We start from the raw sequence: 5857 nt of genomic DNA, 5'->3' as shown, positions 1-5857 counted from the left end.
TGAACAAGGAAGTAGCAAAGGTGTCAACAGCACCCTTGCCATGGCTTTACATTCTACCCCCAGTGTGCAGATGCTGCAGTATATTGTCAGCGCAGACCTGTCCATCCATTAGGCCTCGTGTGACCATGAAACACTGCTGAGTGGTATGCAAATGCATTGAGTGCCTGCACAGAGAGATCTGAAAATAAATGCATGAAAGTCAAAGTCATCAATAATTAGGCATAATGTTATTTACAAAAACATTGACGTCTTCACTACTGCCACCTAAATTCCCTCAGTAGATTTTCTTCTTTCTCTCCGTCCCACATTGTTTAAGTGTAGTCACTGGTTGCAAAGCGGGGGTAGTTTGATGTGGAACCTATTGGACCTGGAGACTTGGTGGATGAGTACAGGGACACTTTTGTCTTGACAGGCCAGACATGTCGAAGGTCTTCTTTCCAGAGGCAAATTGACTAATTTTGGCTTTAACTTCCAAAAGTCAGGGTCTGGGTGAGTTGGAGGGTCAGGTCGCAGCTTCAGTGTACTGTGTGGAAACTGTCACGAGGCCTGTGTGTGGTTAATCCTGTGACCATGTGCCTCCTTGTCACCTTGTGAGGAGGGATGGGGGGGCTACCTGGACTCCTGTCACCATCCCTTTGGTCCTGGGAGACTAATGGCTGGAAGGGGTGGGGGGAGCAGCTTTCCAACATCCTTTGCGAGTGCTGGCCTTGGTTCTCCATGGCTGCTGCCAAGCTGTTCATGGAGGCAGACAGACAGTCACAAGTCACTATTGCAGCTTCTGGACAATAAATGTCATGGCATCTCACATCCCTGTTACCATTGTTCCCGCCTGTGCATATGGATGAAATTCCTTATTGCTGACAGTACCCCTGCCTGGGCCTCAGCAGATCCCTGGTCTCTGGCAGTTCCCAAGTGCCAGCAATCAGGGCTTAGCCAGATGCAGAGCTGTCACAGTCAGATGGCACCAACCTGTACTCCCAAACTTTCTAAACATGACATTCCAACCAAAGTGTCAGTATTTGAGTTGGTAGGGATGCAGGGGGAAGCCTTGCTGAGACGTCAGTCCTCTCTTTCTTAGAGATGTAAGAGAGTTGTTCCTCCACTGCTAGCGGTCTCTCCACAGGCAAAAACAGGAGGCTTACAGATAAAAGCTAAATGGAAGTATAGGCATCACAGCCAGTGGTGTGCAATGATTGAGAGTGATAGCAGGATCAATGTGAGAGTTGCAGTGCTGTGCAGAGCGGCAACTACTCTTTTTTGGGACATGCCTACCTTGACATTCCCCCAGGTGTGACCCCTAGTAATTGAGTTCCTCACTCTGGGAAAAAGCTTCTTGCTATCCGTTCTGTCTATACCTCTCAGGATTTTGTAGACCTCAATCAGGTCCCCCCCTCAGCCTCCGTCTTTCTAATGAAAATAATCCTAATCTACTCAACCTCTCTTCATAGCTAGCATCCTCCGTACCAGGCAATATCCTAGTGAACCTCTTCTGCACCCTCTCCAAAGCATCCACATCCTCCTGGTAATGTGACGACCAGAACTGTACGCAGTATTCCAAGTGTGGCTGAACCAAAGATTATACAACTGTAACACAACTTGCCAATTCATGTACTCAATACTTTGTCCGATAAAGGAAAGCATGCCGTATATCTTCTTGATCACTCTATTGACCTGAGTTGTCACCTTCAGGGAACAATGGATCTTAACTCTCTGTACATCAATTTTCCCCAGAGCTTTTTCATTTACTGTATAGTTCACTCTTGAATTAGATCTTTCAAAATGCATCATTTGCTCAGATTGAACTTCATCTGCCATTTCTTATCCCAACTCTCTTATCTATATTCTACAGTATTCTCTGACAGTCTCCTTCACTATCTGCTACTCCATCAATCTTAGTGTCATTTGCAAATGTGCTAATCAGACCACCTACACCTTCTTCTAGATCATTTACTATATTTCGTATACAACAGTGGTCCCAGCACGGATCCCTGTGGAACACCACTGGTCACAGTTCTCCATTTTGAAAAACTCCTTTCCACTACTACTCTCTGCTTCCTGTTACCCAGCTAGTTCTCTACCCATCTAGCTAGTACACCCTGGATACCACGCAACTTCACTTTCTCCATCAGCCTACCATAGGGAACCTTATCCAACTTACCCAGCTAGTTCTCTACCCATCTAGCTAGTACACCCTGGATACCATGCAACTTCACTTTCTCCATCAGCCTACCATAGGGAATCTTATCCAACACCTTACTGAATTCCATGTATATGATATCCACAGCCCTTCCCTCATCAATCAACTTTGTCAATTCCTCAAAGAATTCTATGAAGTTGTAAGACATGATCTTCCCTGCACAATAACATGCTGCCTATCACAGATAAGCCCAATTTCTTCTAAATGTAAATATATCTTATCCCTCAGTATCTTCTCCAGCAGCTTCCCTACCACTGACGTCAACTCACCGGTCTATAATTACCTGGATTATCCTTGCTGCCCTTCTTAAACAAGAGGACAACATTAGTGATTCTCTAGTCCTCCAGGACCTTACTGTGTTCAAGGATGCAGCAAAGATATCTATTAAGGATCCAACTATTTCCTTTCTCACTTCCCTCAGTAACCTGGGATATATCCCATCTGGACTTGGGGACTTGTCCACCTTAATGCCTTTTAGAATACGCAGCACTTCCTCCTTCCTTACCTAGAGTAATCAAACATCTATCCCTTAACTCAACATCCATCATGTCCCTCTCCTCGGTGAATACCAATGCAAAGTACTCATTAAGAACCTCACCCATGTTCTCTGACTCCACACATAACTTTCCTCCTTTGTCCTTGACTGGACCAACCCTTTCTCTAGTTACCCTCTTGCTCCTTATATACGAATAAAAGGCTGTGGGATTTTCCTTAAATGTGTTTGATAAAGATATGTCGTTACCCCATTTAGCCCTCTTAATTCCTCATTTCAGAAGGGTCCTACTTTCCTGATATTCTTCCAAAGCTTTCTCTGTTTTCAGTCACCTCGACCTTATGCTTCCTTTTTCCTCTTAACTAGTCTCACAATTTCACCTGTCATCCATGGTTCCCTTATCTTGCCATTTTTATCCCTCATTTTCACAGTGACATGTCTGTCCTGCACTCTAATCAACCTCTGTTTAAAAGCGTCCCACACATCAAATGTGAATTTACCCTCAAACAGCTACTCCCAACCCACAATCCCCAGCTCCTGCCGAATTTTGCTATAGTTGGCTCTCCCCCAAATTAGCGCTCTTCCTTTAGGACCACTCTCATCTTTGTCCATGAGTATTCCAAAACTTACAGAAATGAGATCACTATTCCCCTACTGAAATGTCAACCACCTGGCTGGGCTCATTCCCCAGCACTACGTCCAGTATGGCTCCTTCTCAATATTTAAATATTGCATTCAGTCTGTCTATTAAAGGAAAGACGTTGTGAAACTTGAAAAGGTTCAGAAAGGATTTACATGGATGTTGCCAGGGTTGATGGGTTTAAACTATAGAGAACGGCTGAATAGGCTGGGGCTGTTTTCTCTGAAATATTGGAGGATAAGGGTGTTTGTAAGGTTTATAAAATCATGTAGGGCATGAATAGGGTGAACAGCCAATCTGTTTCCTATGACAGGGGAGTCCAAATCTAGATAGCGGAGGTTTAAGGTGAGAGGGGAAATATTGAAAAGGGATCTAAGGGGCAACCTTTTCATGCAGAGGGTTGTATGGAATGAGCTGCCAGAGGAGGTGATGGAGGCTGATACAATTACAGCAATTAAAAGACATCTGGATGGGTGTAAAAATGGGAAGGGATTTGAGAGATACAGGCCAAATGCTGGCAAATGGGACTTAATCAGTTTAGGATTTCTGGTTGGCATGGGCGAGTTGGGCCAAAGGGTCTGTTTCCTTACTGTATATCTCTATGACTCTCTGACTCTCTTGTAGAGTTGAGGACACTGATGTATGGCACTCTTCCCCCACCACTATACCTGTCAGGGCTGTCTCTGCTTTGTTGTGGGCTGTTTTTGCCTACAATGAAAGAAGGGGAGGGAAATAAGTGAGATGACAGTGGTTAGTGCAGCTGTTAATACTGGTGCATGTGGATAAAAGATAATGAGATGTTTCAAAGAACTAAGGAGGCAATATGGAGGTCATGCAGGGTGAATGATGTGGAAGACCGAAGGGAAAGAGTAGATGATGGAATATGTTACAGACAACAATGAGAATGATGAGCTATAAGCCTTAGGGGGAAATGGCTACAGTAGCAGCAATAGAATGAGTGTGAGCTTGCACTTACCCTACCATAACAGAGAAGGTCGCTGACCTTCCTTCTGCCTTGTTGGCCATTTCTCTGCACGTTGGAGACTGCATGGATCTGGGATGGGGGGCAATCTCAGACCAGCCTTTTTTTTTTGGCATGATCCCATCCCACCTGGACATTGGCACCATCTTTAATTTCTCCACCATCTTCAGCTTCTGTCCATCACTGAACAGGGCATCTTTGGAATGTCAGTGCTCATCCAGGTACACTGCGGCACTTCAAAGATGGTGCAGGGGCAAAGGGTGCTGATGAATTCTGGCGTATCTGCTGAGTGCAGAGTTTTTCCAGGAATGGTGCAGGCTAAGGTGCTGCAGAAATTGGCTGCAAGAGATGCTATTGGCGTATGGTAGGTAATTAGTGAGGTGAATTTGGTAATGTATGGCAAGGAAACCTAGTCAGCCTCTTGGCAAAAGACCCTCCACAAACATCAAAGCAACTCAGTCTCAGCCAAAAGAAAAAGTAAGATTCCGCCCAGTGTTATTCTTTTAAGTCTGTGACTCTTCATCATAAATGTTTTTCTTTGAACTGATAACTGTTTTTCTCTTTTCTTTGGATTATGAACATTGAAAAGAAATAGGAAGTTAGAATTTTATCAGTGCCTCTGTAGAAGTTGATGTGAGTTCCTCACTGTGTCACTGTAGGCTTCCTATAGACAACGTAAAAATGGATCAGGCACAGAAACAGTGTTTAATTCACCTTTATCAGTATGTTTGGTGCTGCACTCCAGCACAGACTGTGCCCAGGCAGGCCTTGCAATCCCTGTCTTATTAAATGCTTCAGGGTCTGCTTTGCGCCAGAAGAACAAGTAACACAAGTGACATGTCAATGAATATCTAGATCAGACTGTGTGAGGCTGAGAACAGGATCATCGACAAAGTACACTCTCCTCCTTTCCTGAATGCTGTGGTTTTGAGTACACAGTATTCTAACCTAACACACTCTTCACAAGATGGCAGCAGACTATGATGCTCCAGCTGGAGCTCCTCTGATCCACTCATTATTTTTCTTTCTTTCTCTTTATTTTTCCTCCTTTCTGCAATTTTTTTTCAATAAAGACTTGGGCTTGCCCGGAGGGGGAGGGAATAGCTGGTAGGCCTCAGAGGCGAATCTCAGAGCACAGGCCAGTGCGGAGATCGAGTCCCGGAGTGGAGGCCGGCGAGGGGGAGTGAGTCCGGAGTGGAGGCTGGGGAGGGGGAGTGAGTGCCGGAGTGGAGGCCGGTGAGGGGGAGTGAGTCCCGGAGTGGAGGCCAGTGAGGGGGAGTGAGTCCCGGAACTGAGGCCGGTGAGGGGGAGTGAGTCCCGGAGTGGAGGCGTGTGCGTAGAAGTATTCCCAGACCAGAGGCTTGCATGTGGGAATCAACTCCTGGAGCAGAGGTCAGAGTGTGGAGCGAGTTCCAGTGAAAAGTTATCTTGGAGCAGCTGAGAGCTGGTATGGAGCAGACTGGAGGCTTGATGTGCAGCAGTGACAGTTGCTGAACTTGGGTCTGGCGCAGGTGGTTAGCCCACGTGTAGAAGGCCCTGTGCTGA

The sequence above is a fragment of the Chiloscyllium plagiosum genome, chromosome 5, assembly GCF_004010195.1.
Source record: "Chiloscyllium plagiosum isolate BGI_BamShark_2017 chromosome 5, ASM401019v2, whole genome shotgun sequence".
Taxonomy (NCBI): domain Eukaryota; kingdom Metazoa; phylum Chordata; class Chondrichthyes; order Orectolobiformes; family Hemiscylliidae; genus Chiloscyllium; species Chiloscyllium plagiosum.
This window is presented reverse-complemented; position numbering follows the sequence as displayed.